A 12,605-nucleotide genomic window follows, 5' to 3' on the forward strand; every position below is an offset into this window, starting at 1 on the left:
TACCATATAATGAGGGTCTCATCATGGTCACTGCAGAAGTCCCTATATACCATTATTGACCACAAGATGGGACTCTCAGCCATAAAAAGTTTTTTATGTACCTGCACTTTAAGTCCAGGTCTTTAGGCTTTCCTGGTTGAAGGGATCGATTTTATATTAAATAACAATTATTTTTTATTTGAAGATGGTTTTTATTTGCAGAGAACAGGTACTGCAATGGGCACCAGGTTCGTTCCAAGTTACGCAAATATCTTCATGAGCCAATGGGAGCAAGATCCAGTGTGGTCAAATAATGCTTATGGGGCGAACCTGGTGACCTGGAAAAGATACATCGACGATGTTATCTTCTTTTGGAATGGGACAGAGGATGATCTTACCCTTTTTGCAGCCACCTAAATGAGAATGATAGAAATATTGATTTGAGTTTTAATATAAGTAAAACCACGATTGACTTTTTAGATATAACCGTATTTATTAAAGATAGTAGTATTAAACCAAAGACCTTCATAAAGCCCACTGATTCACAATTGTATATACAACGTGACAGTTGCCATCAAGTCCAATGGCTTGATGCGATTCCGGGGGGGTGGATAGTTTAAGAGGTTAAGACGAAACTGCACGGATGATACTATTTTTCATGAACAATCTGATAAAATGGGCAAAAGATTTTTAAGTAGTGGTTATAATTCTGATTTTTATTGATAAAAAGGTTAATGATACCAGTGAGATTAATAGGAGTGATCTGTTGAGAGATACGGCAACCAAACCTAGCTGATGAACACGCATTAGCTTTTATTACTGGTTTTAATGCTCAATGTAAAATTTTAGAAGGATCCTTTAAAAAGAATTGGGGGATCTTAAAGAAAGACCCCATATTGGGGAAAATTTTACCTGATCACCCAAAATTTATATACAGAAAAGCACCCACCATTAAAAAGAAAATTGTACGTAGTGCCCTTCTTCTTCCGCCGGAAGCAACATTGCCGGAGCATGATGCGAGTTCCGGTCCAGGCGGCAAGCCACGCCGGAAGGATAGTGCGTGCACCGGAAGTGATTTAAGACGTTGATCGCCGGGGCAGATATGGGCATTGTCTCTCTTTTTCTATTTGATGTTATTTTGATGCTTTTCTTTATTGGTTAAATACAATGTGTAAATCATGTTGGATTTGTCTGGGATTGGCTAATGTCATCTTAAAATCCATTCTGGGCTTCACTAGAGACACTCTCCTTGAGAAAGACCGAAGTGACGGTCGAAAACGCGTTTGGAGCTCAAGCCATCTATCACATGGGACTGTGGATGTGATTTGAACCAATTGCCTGCCTAGCCTGATTTGGAGGAGGCATCCCGGGTTTATCCTCGTTTTTCATGCGCTTATGAAAACTATTCTATCTGGTTCTCCACCATCTGGGTAATTGGCCATTTTTTACATTCCATGTTCCATGTTTCTGTGTGTTTATATGAAATAAAATGGTGTTACACCATATACCATTTTCTCATTTATTTCCGGTATTATCCTGAGTAACTGTGGACTATCCAGTGTTATAACCGTTTTGGAATAAGGGTATTCTGTCATATGCTGTCTATTATTTGGAGAAGAGGATATGCCCCTTGACATGGAGGAACGTATGGTATATTTAATTTATCTGTTCAATACGGAGAAGAGGATCGTCCCCTCATCTTAAGGGACATATTATTCTGTAGAGGCGCCATTGAAGGGAACATCTCTGTTGTACCTTAGGGGTAGCTGTATGAAGCAGTGATAAGGGAGGAGAAGTGATAAAGTGCCTGGTACTTTATCACCGGCCAATCAGCTCCTGACTACTCATTTTTAAACCCAGCCTATAACTTAACAGTCAGGAGCTGATGGGCCGGTCATAAAGTACCAGACACTTTACCACTTCTCATCCCTTATCACTGCTTCATACAGCTACCCCTCAATTCCATGTCAGCTGCCGGCGCTACTTGTTGGGATGCTTCAGGGACAATAGTGCCCTAGGCATTCGCCTAGGTTCACATCGTAGTAGTATATGCCCTAGCGACAGATGCTTTAATTCCTAAAATTTCATTATGCAGTCTCTAACTATAAGATTCAGATCATTAAGATGTGTTGTGTCAAAATGCAGCATGTCGATGTGCACACTGAGGAAATTTTGACATTATAGAATGGGGACAAACCATTCTCTTTTGTTAAATTCTATGCATACATTCTCCATACACCCACTGTATTTTTATGAGGAAAATAAGTGACTTGCATTGGAATGTAGATCTTGCCTTCTCCAGGATGCGTGGTTGTGTAACCTGTGTCCAGCACACTGCATTGCGTTACCTGCTACAGCTTGCTGCAACTCGCTTTTGAAAAAGTCATCGTTCCGTGTGATTCTTGCTGAATCAACATGTCTAGAAAGTCACGTACTCGACAATTCCGTATTGTCAAACACTTGTAATACATGATATGGGCTATGAAGGACTGATGGCTCAAACAGGAAGCACATCCAGGTATATATTTGTTGAAGTGGCGACCAATGATAATGGGTTTGGCTGCAAAATAATTAAATGCACAACTAAGTGTGCTGTGCATGAAACACCATTGTGGTTTTAATACTGTGGCCAAAACTGTGGACACTTGGTGGCTTTTAAGACCCGCCACTTTGTAAATATGCTGTGGTATATACTGTAATGTGGACATTCATAATGGCAGCAGGAGTATGTCAAATGGTCCAAAGGTCAACATGCAGCATGTTGACAGTCACCATAGGCACACTGATGAAATGTCGACATTAGAGAATGCTGATAAATCCTTCTTGGAGGTCTAGCAGTGCTCCCGATAGTAGTGACATCTCCTAACGTGGCTTCTGGGTCCTGGTGGTCTCTAGTGGAGCAGTTTTGGTGCAGACATCTGATGGAGCAACGGTTGCAGTATTTCTCCCTATTTTGACAATAGGCCGCACTGGGAGTTGCTCTCATCTCCCAGCGCCGGCTCAGAACCGACTTCCGGTGACATCACCCGCCCTGGCACTATGCCGGGTGGCGGGGGCAATGTAAAAGGGGTCTTCAAGCCGCGTCGCATCCTGATTAGAGCCAGGTCTAAAATCCTGGGTACGATCAGACTTGCTGGTGTAAAAGGGGTATTACAGACAATGTCTAGGTTGACAGTCATTAGGGCAACACCAAAAGGTTGACGTGTACAAGGTTGAATTTAACAAAAGGTCCCCGAAACCCTCAACATGACCTGACCACTGTTGGCATTTACCTATTGACGGTTGATGTAGCTACCCAGATACCGCACAGAATATAGTCGTGCCACATATCATTTTAAACAGCATAACTTGTTTGTGTGTTCTATTGCCATCACTTTGCAAATAAGACTCATATTAATGGAAAAAGTTGCACAGCGCAGAGATGTTCTGCACTACCAAGTCACGCCACTAGAGGGGCTGTTTACCACGCAAGGAGGCTAGATGCATGTGGACACATCTGTATTTTTGCAATTTGTAAATAAAGTTTGAGAACAGGCAATATTGTAATGCGATGGCTGGCACTCCACATTCTCTATGATTGTTTGAATGTCTGGCAGGTAACCCGAAGCTCCCATTCTAACACAATTGTCAACATCATCTTCAGTCATCCTGTATATGATCTTTCATTGTTGAAAAGGAAGACTCACAAGCAAGTCAAGCAGAACTAACATTTCCCACAAAGCGGAATCGGATATTTATGTTTCGGTAGAAGAGGCCAAATAGTGGATCCAGAGTAATGTTTTTCACTGGAAAGGTCACTTTGCAGCACTATGCTCTCCAATTCTGTTGATGGTATATCTTCCTGAAATAGTTCAATAAAACTGGAGGTTTGCGCGATGTAAGCTTCCAGAAAAAGTAAATGAATTAAACTGAACGAGGGGCTCAAATTTTGTTGTAATCATTGAAACACCGCTGGAACTATAAGGGGTGTCCTGGTTGCTTCTGCGAATAGTGGAATTGCTGGGTGCACCCACCCAGGACAGCGGGCTGGGCTGGTGTCAGCCTTGTCCCCACCCCCCTGACGTGTTGCCTCTCCGGCTTCCTCCTGGAGATGCGACAATAAAAGTAGGCAAGTAGGCAAGTATGCACACACCCCATGTGACACAAATCATGGCCACCGGCGCCTGACTTCTCAGCTGCCCTCAAGATCCGAGCACTACTCTGTATAGCAAAGTTATGCAACTTCACCTTAAACAATATAAACAGACCACTGTTATCAGCTCTTTGATGTAAAGAAAAGCACAGTGCAGATGCTATAAAAAATAAGAGTTTTATCCAGAGTTATATACATCTAGCTCCATTATCGTGCTTTTAGTAGTCTGTATAAATAAATGCTTTTAAATCCATGACACACAAATAATACAGGTAGATTACTGTCAATGCATAATTTATTTTTAAAGAGAGAACAGTTTCTTGGCACCTTATTTCATGCTGAACATTATGCCATACAAGCCACAAACAGCCGCAGCGTTTAGCTGTACAAATAATGAGCAAAAATTTTTTAGAGATAGACGTAGGGAAGGCCATCGGGGCAGTCGCCATCGATGGCGATTCTGCACCTAGTCAACGATAGTCATAAACTATGTGATGGATAACCATTGATAGTTTTTAGCTATCGCTGGTTAGCCATTATCTTTGACTGAGACGGCACGAAGGGCCAATAACAATGTGGGGGTGGGGCTTCTGGGTGTCAGGGGTGGAACTATGCTCTGTGTCCTGACACACGAAAAAAAAAAAAAAGAAACGTCTGTTTTCCTTTGCCAACGATGTAGCGAAACCATCTGGTTCTCCCACATCGATGGCAAAAGAATTCAACATCGCCATAAACCATCGATGATGGCAAAACATCGATGGTCGATGGCCATCCCAAGATAGACAATGGCTCAGTTATACGGAAGACGTGAGATTATATATTTCATTTGTAAGCTCTTCATTTGTCTACCTCAAGATGCTGTATTGCAGGCTGGATGGCTTCCGTCTCTGATTGATGTTGTCCATTTCTCCAATCACCCTTTAATTAACCTTTAAAACAAAGACATAAGATGTGCATTTTGCTTTTGAACTTATCATCCAATACCTAAAATGAGAAACTGTTTAAAAATGCAATAAGCAATTAGGGGCAATCTTTAGAAAAAATATAACAACACAATAAAACCGAAGACTTTGAAATAGCAGACACACCCAATGCATTAGAGAAACTCTAAAGGCATTTGCCAATAGTGCAGAATAGGCGGTGAACAATTGTCAAAGGAGGGCGTGAACATGTGACTTCATGTCCAACCATAAAAAACACTAGGGGGGGGGGCGATTCTCTAACACAGAAATGCGGTAAAAAACCCCGTTATTAAGGTTTTTACCGCATTTCTGTATGCTCTACCCCCCTCCGCAGTGTCCCTTGTGTTAATAACCGCATATGTTAGAGCATATGTGGTTATTAATAATGGGATGCCCGGCGATAATGGGCAGCGGGTGTTAGAACATCCCGCCCTAGATCTGTAGCTATAGAGCGGAGTACACACCAATACAATCCATGGTCCAAGCACCAATATCAGGTGAAGACACTGACATTTATATTGGTGTGTATGCAGGTCCTTTGCAGGAGTATTAGCTGATAGCACATCCAGGGGCTGGCTGGCAACCTCTAGCCTGGGGGGCAAGACCAGAGCACTGGCCCTGTATAATAACAACAACAACAGGACCCACAGACTGCTCCTCTACTATAAGAAACCAGAACACCACGGGCTGCTCCCCTGCATAATAACAGTAGGACACTAAAGGCTGCTCTCCCTGCATAATAAGAGAACACCACTGGCTGTTCCCCCTGCATAATAAGAGAACACCACTGGCTGTTCCCCCTGCATAATAACTGGAAACCTCCGACTGCTCCCCCTGCGTAATAACGACACCACAGGCTGCTCAACCTTCATAATAACAGGACACCACAGGCTACTACCCCTTCATAATAACAGGACACCACAGGATACTCCCCCTGCATAATAACTGGACACCACAGGCTGCTGCCCCTGCATTATAACTGGACAGCATAGGCTACTCCTCCTTCATAATAAAAGGACACCACATGCTACTCCCCCTGCATAATAACGACACCACAGGCTGCTGCCCCTGCATTATAACTGGACACCACAGGCTACTCCCCCTTCATAATAAAAGGACACCACAGGCTACTCACCCTGCATAATAACGACACCACAGGCTGCTCCCCCTGCATTATAACTGGACAACACAGGCTACTCCCCCTTCATAATAAAAGGACACCACAGGCTACTCCCCCTGCATAATAACGACACCACAGGCTGCTCCCCCTGCATTGTAACTGGACACCACAGGCTACTCCCCCTTCATAATAACAGGTGAGGAGTCAGGACATCACAGGCTTCTCCTCAGTCCTGTTCTCCCGGCCTGTACAGATGCTATTACCTACTGTAAGTCTGGGCGCTCCACCACCGCCGGGCGGACACAGAGGCTCTGTTGCAGGGGGGAGGTGGACGGCTGGACGCATAGGCCGGCCGCCGGAAGTAGGGTGCCGTGTGATGCACTGCTGGCATCTCGTCCCGCCCACAGCCTGCCCTCTAGTGGCCTCCTGCACTGTCTGTGATATGTCCTCAGTGCAGGAGGCCGGCGGCCATGTTCTTAAAGCCACGGACGGTGCTGCAGTGCTGAACAGAGGATGTAGCAATCCTCGGTGGACCACCAGGCGGCCGACCCCTCAGTACTAACTGATGAAGCGGCCCGGGGGGCATATGGCATCCTGCCACCCGGCCCAGCCCGCCACTGAGCACATCTACAATGGTTGGGATCAAATGCTCATATCTTATCTTATGTGCTGTTTAATATTTGTCAAGCTGACCTCCTGATCCCATAGGAGCCCACACGCACTGAGCTTGATCTAGCACAGGGGTAAATGTGTGACGCTAGAGAACTGGTATCTATCCCCATAAAGAATGTTTTGTGCAAGGTGATAATGCTCCAGCCAATTAGCTCCATCTGTCAATTTACATATTGCAGCTGATTGGCTGGTGCATTATCACCTTGCACATAATGGGGTAGAAGTATGAAGCCGTTATAATGGAGGAGAAGTGATAAAGGGGCAGATGTATTAAGCCTTAACAAGAGATAAATCCCAGGGTGATAAAGAGAGATCCACGTCCAGCCAATCACCTGCTAACTGCCATGTTACAGGCTGTGTTTGAAAAAAGTAAGTAAGGAGCTGATTGGCTGGACGTTTATCTCTCTTTATCACCCTTGCATTTATCTCTTGTTAAGGCTTAATACACCTGCCCCAATGTGTCTGGTACTTTATCACTGGCCAATCAGCTCCTGACTGTTAAGTTGTAGGCTGGGTTTAAAAAGGGACAGTAAGGAGCTGATTGGTCGCTGATAAAGTACCAGACACTTTTATCACTTTTCCTCCCTTATCACTGCTTCATACATCTACCCTAATGTTCTCTATAGGGACAGATACCACTTCTCCAAGCTTCACACATTCACCACACAAAGGGGGAAATTTACTAAGATGGGAATAAGACTTCACATGAGATGTTGCTATGGGCAACCAATCAGATCATGTCTACTATCTTTTAGAGGGTGCTAAATAAGTAGATTCTGATTGGTTGCCTATAGCAACATCCCATGTGAAGTAGAATTCCCATCTTAGTAAATTTCCCCCACATTGTGCTGTGGTTCCAGCTGATAGGTCGACAGTCAGTAGGTCGACCACTATTGGTTGGCAGGCAATAGGTCAGCACGTGAAAAAGGTCAACATGGATTAGATTGACATTGAAAAAAGGTGGACGTGGTAATGAATGACACATGAAAAGGCCACCCTGCTATGAAATCCTGATACTTTTTATCGCTGGCCGTAGGCAAGTTGAGTGACATGATGCCGGCGTTTGGGGGTGGTAACCGGACAGGCATGCCCAAGTGTTTGTGGGGAAGACATGTGACGTCAGCTCCGCCCCCGATCTGCCTGTTCCTATTGCACTGGCCGAGTATGTCCTGGGCTACGCACAGACTGCACACACTGGGGATTGTGCAGTGATTACCTGACCGCGGGGCTCTGCAAATTAGCAGCCCAGCGATCAAGTCTGAATAACCCCCTTTGCATTACCGCTGTGTTAAAACATTTTTCCTGTTGAACATTATTAATACATTTATATTACATACTTCTCAAAACATAACTTCTTATTGTTGTGATTAATAACAGTAACAAATGATACTTTATGCATACCTCCCAACTGTCCCGTTTTTTGCTGGACTGTCCTGATTTTTTGGGACAGTCGCACTTCCCTCCCAGGGCCGGCACTGTCCCGCGGCGGGGGTTGGGTGTCGGGGGGGGAGGCAGTTGGGAGTACACTCAGCCTAATGAATAGACACTGTGGGTGAGATTTAATAGGATGGGATATTCAAAAAGTGAGAGATTTGGTAAAGCGGCAATCATTTACACTGCAAAATCAGACAGGTTGTAAATGATTGCCGCTTTAAAAAAACTGGAGATTTCTTACCAAATCTCTCACTTTCTGAATCTCTCATCCTATTAAATCTCACCCTGTGCGTCTATTGAGCGCCGCAGATGGGAAAAACGGGGGCATGGCCTAATCACTGATAATTTGCATATGCCGTGGCCTCATTAGCATAGGCAATGCCCCCTTTCTGGCCGCGTGAGTGTCCCTACTTCACATTGACAGAAGTTGGGAGGTATGCTTTATGAGCCATAAGGCCGATAATTGATACAGTGCATCTGCCTCGTAATCCTTCTCCTGAAGAAGCTCCCATATTTGCACAAGCATTACCAGTCACCTTGGCAACTGTTAAAATGTGCAAAGAGTAGCAGCCAACAATATAAAGAAAATTGATCACAATACAATGTTAATGTATTGAAAATTAAGAATATATGTCTTGTTACGATGTTGATTAAAACAGGGTACAAATTTTCTGATGTCACAGATCTGATATCGCAAAGTAACATAATTCACTTTGTTGTGATGCACGAATATAAAATATTGTAATAAATAAAAATGTTACCAGGAATACATAGAAGTATTGTGTGCATTTTCAATAATAATATTTCACTATTAAAATATTGTTCATTTTTAGTGACCATCATGGGCCTGATTCAGAGATAAAAAAGGAGCAATAAATAAATAAAAAGGGGACGGGGGAATAAATAAAGCTGTTCTCTGAGAGTGTCAGGGAAAATGCAGAGGTGCCCAGGTATTTGAGGGGAAGTTGTGTGATGTCAGCTCCAGGCCCGATCAGCCTGTTTCTATCGCAGCCGCCGAGTAATTCCTGGGCTACCCACAGACTGCACACAATGGAATAATAACTTAAACTTATGTTCTCACTGCCAGTGGGAAATACACGGCTTTTCTCCGGCATTAAAATGCTGGGGACTGCAGGGACGGACCCCCATTCTCACTGCAAGGCAAATTCCTGGGTGAAGAAGTTCTACCTGGTATTTTGCCTTTTAACATGGGTTTTTCTGCAGTGTGAACGGGTCAACCTGTGTCTGCATACCCGGATCTCAAACACGGGTAAAAAGAAGGGTTTTACCCGTGTATGAGATCCGGGTATGCGACCCGTTCACACTGTAGAAAAACCTGTGTTAAAAGGCAAATTCCCGGGTCGACATGCTAGACCCGGAAATTTGCCTGCAGTGAGAACGGGGTATTAGAAATGGATTTGCAGCCAATCGCAGTTCTGTGATTTTTTTCGCAAGCCCAGCTAAGCAAATTGCAGGCCTGCTGGGGCAGGATTTCACTTTTGCAGGGCGGCAAATACTCGATCGTAGGGCTCCTAAAATTAGCAGACATGTGATCATATCTGATTTAGGCCCTTAGGGGGGATTCTGCTTCATTCGGGCGCCCCTGATGAAGACTGGTAGGACCCAGTTGAAACAGCTGTCGGGACCGCTGTTATAACTCTTGTACTTATGGAATAAACCACATCTTTTTCTTCACTACTCGTGTGCCGGTTTGGACTCCTTCCGCAGTGGGGGGGGGGGGGGGGGGGGGTGTAAGTGTACTATATATATATATATATATATATATATATATATATATAGTAGATGATCAGTGTCATCCTACGTTGACACAGAAACGGAAAAGCTTAAAAACCCCTCATGTCAACATCTTGTTTTGTCGAACGTTTGCCCTGTCGACATAATGCACATCGACTTTTTTTATTATTTAATCAATAGTGCATGGGAGCGCAATGTTTTTGTCATGCGCATTTATGCACACGTGCATGCGCTGTGTGCTAGAGGTCACAGCGAAGTGTTCTCCGGGCGCTTGCACACAACAGTGTGGGCGCGGGGCTTGCCTATGGGAATGCTTAGTTTTGCGTGTACTCACCACATCATTCGATAGTCGGCGATCATGAAATGATGTGGGTGTTGCCTCATAGGTTGCGAATGCATGTTTATGCAAAACATCCATTCACAGCTGTGCAGATGAATTTGCACTGTGAAGGGTGGGCAGGCTTCACATCGCTGCGTGTCAACTAGAATAAGGTTTTTAGAAAAATCCAAAACAATTGAAAAAAAGACTACAAAAGACCATCAAACACTGTGTGTGACATCCTGTGTTTTGTACATAAAGCACCTTTTAATGATGGGTCATTGCTCTTAAGGCACCCATACACTACGCCGAGGTATTGCATGCGAGGCCACCTCGGCAACTGCACATCGGAGACCCGGCAGGCTCCCCGGCAGCTAGGATCGCATACGTTACAACACATACTTGTGGCAGCCATGACGATCTCTGCATCCATTCCAATACCCACGGGACCGTGCAATGGATCGGAAGTAAGTCACATACAATAAGGCACTTTTCACAAGTGCAATCGCATGTAGTTTGTATACCCCCAGATAGCCCAGCCCTAATTACCCCATTTCAGGTCGCAAGGGGCATGCAATTAATTGCATCCAAATCAAATGCTAAAAAGTGGAAATGTGATTTATTGCACGGGGAGCTTCAATGGAAATCTCAGCGCGATATCGCATAACCTCGCTCAATGTGTACACACGGTGAGATTTGACATTAGATGTATAGTCAAAATCGTACGCAGATCATATGCGGATCGCACAGGTTTTTTACCTTGCGATACCGACGCACGCTCCCGGGACAGCACAAATCGAAACCCAGATAGACAGGGCTGCGATGACTATATAGTGCAAATCGAATGTAGATTGCATGAATTGTATGTAAATAGTACAGTTGGCAAAGATTGCATAAGTCGAATAGCAAGGGACTCTCACCGTGTGTGCACACACCTTATGGGTAGGGGTACCATTACTTCCAGTGGCTGTCACCCTGCACGACCCTGCATTGGGCAAGAAAGAGCCTGCCATCTGCCTGCATAACACACTGTATATACTGTGCCCGGCCAGCTGCTGTGTGTGGGCACTTGTATCCCCCAGGCGGCAGAGCATGCTGGGAGTTATAGATCCCCAGCGCCATGCACTGGGCAGCCACATGTTGCTGCTGCCTAGCTTCTGGGATCATCATGGATGATGATGATGGCTACATCGTGTCCGCGGCCGCGTCCTGAGGACGACGCAGCAGGCAGAAGAAGCGGTCCGGGGGCGCGCCTTGGGAAGCTCTCTCTCTCTCTCTCTCCAACCCTCCTCCCGTGCTGCCCGCTCCCCCTCCTCCCCGCGGCGCAGGAGAGGGGGGAGCGCGGGCGCGCGCAAGCCCTGGAGCGGGGACGCGCCCTCCGCTTAGCCCACGATTGGCTGGGAGCCGGGGTGCGCGCGCTCCGCTTGCGCTTGGCAGTTTAGTTATTATTTGGGAAGAGGAGGAAGAAGGAGACGGACGGAGCCCGGGGGAGGAGGAGGGAGAAGTCATGGCGGCACGGCCAAGAGTGGCATAAGACACGCTCTCTGGGTGCAGGCAACCCCTCCGGCCCCGGTTGGATTGTTCCTTGGCTTCGTATCTCACACGGGACGGATCCAACGAGAACACCGCGGCGGGGGGGAGACGGAGAAGTTCAGGTACTTTCCGAAGTTTTCCCGCGAGATGGGACGCAGCCTGGGAAGTTTATTTGGGGCCGGGGCGAGCATGGAGGTGCCTCCTGTACTGTACCTGCGTACTGGGGAGGCAGCGTGGGGTGTCCAAGCTCCCCCTGTCATGGTGGATGCACTAATTCATCAGCCCCCCTACATCCATTGTCTGCTCCTCCTGAGATCACCCAGCTGGGCTGCCTTCCAGCAAGAGAGGAGGCTGGGGAGCGCTGTGTGCTGCTGCATGGGAGCCTCCTCAGGGCTGCGGCATCTGCTGCATGGGAGCCTCCTCAGGGCTGCGGCATCTGCTGCATGGGAGCCTCCTCAGGGCTGCGGCATCTGCTGCATGGGAGCCTCCCCTGTTCCACAACTAAAGTTATTCTTCCACCTTGAACCACTGAAGCCTATTTACTAATCTTACCCTCCAGCTGTGGTGCTTTTACATCAAAACATACACTGGCACTAAAGCTTACTGAGACTTATAGTTCCACAACTGCCTGAGCGCCCCAAAAAAGCTTTGTTTTTATGAGGCATGAAGTTTTACTTCATTGAATTGTGTCCAGCGAGT

The 12,605-nt window shown here is 45.9% G+C and overlaps 1 protein-coding gene and 1 long non-coding RNA gene across 6 annotated transcripts in view; one reads left to right on the top strand and one right to left on the bottom strand.

The window, feature by feature from the left end:
* Window positions 1-217: 217 nt before the first annotated feature.
* Window positions 218-11,659, bottom strand: LOC146021019 (uncharacterized). Of its 2 annotated transcripts, none has more exons than XR_014450863.1 (3): window positions 11,309-11,659; window positions 4,961-5,040; window positions 218-392 (listed from the first exon to the last, which is right to left on the bottom strand). It is a non-coding gene; the product is annotated as an uncharacterized LOC146021019 (long non-coding RNA). The 2 variants fall into 2 exon arrangements; XR_014450864.1 differs by having other exon boundaries at window positions 11,294-11,659.
* A 123-nt stretch (window positions 11,660-11,782) lies between these two features.
* LOC146021018 (neurabin-1-like) overlaps window positions 11,783-12,605 on the top strand; it is a 92,656-nt gene continuing 91,833 nt past the window's right edge. For 2 of the 4 annotated variants that reach the window (XM_083154796.1, XM_083154798.1), the window contains exon 1: window positions 11,786-12,028. The gene's annotated coding sequence lies outside the window, so the exon portion shown is untranslated. Of the gene's footprint in view, window positions 12,029-12,605 lie in introns of all 4 variants that reach the window. The other 2 variants (XM_083154800.1, XM_083154799.1) reach the window with 2 other exon arrangements.

This window comes from Crinia signifera, chromosome 7 (genome assembly GCF_055691185.1).
Source record: "Crinia signifera chromosome 7, ASM5569118v1, whole genome shotgun sequence".
In the NCBI taxonomy this organism is placed as follows: Eukaryota; Metazoa; Chordata; class Amphibia; order Anura; family Myobatrachidae; genus Crinia; species Crinia signifera.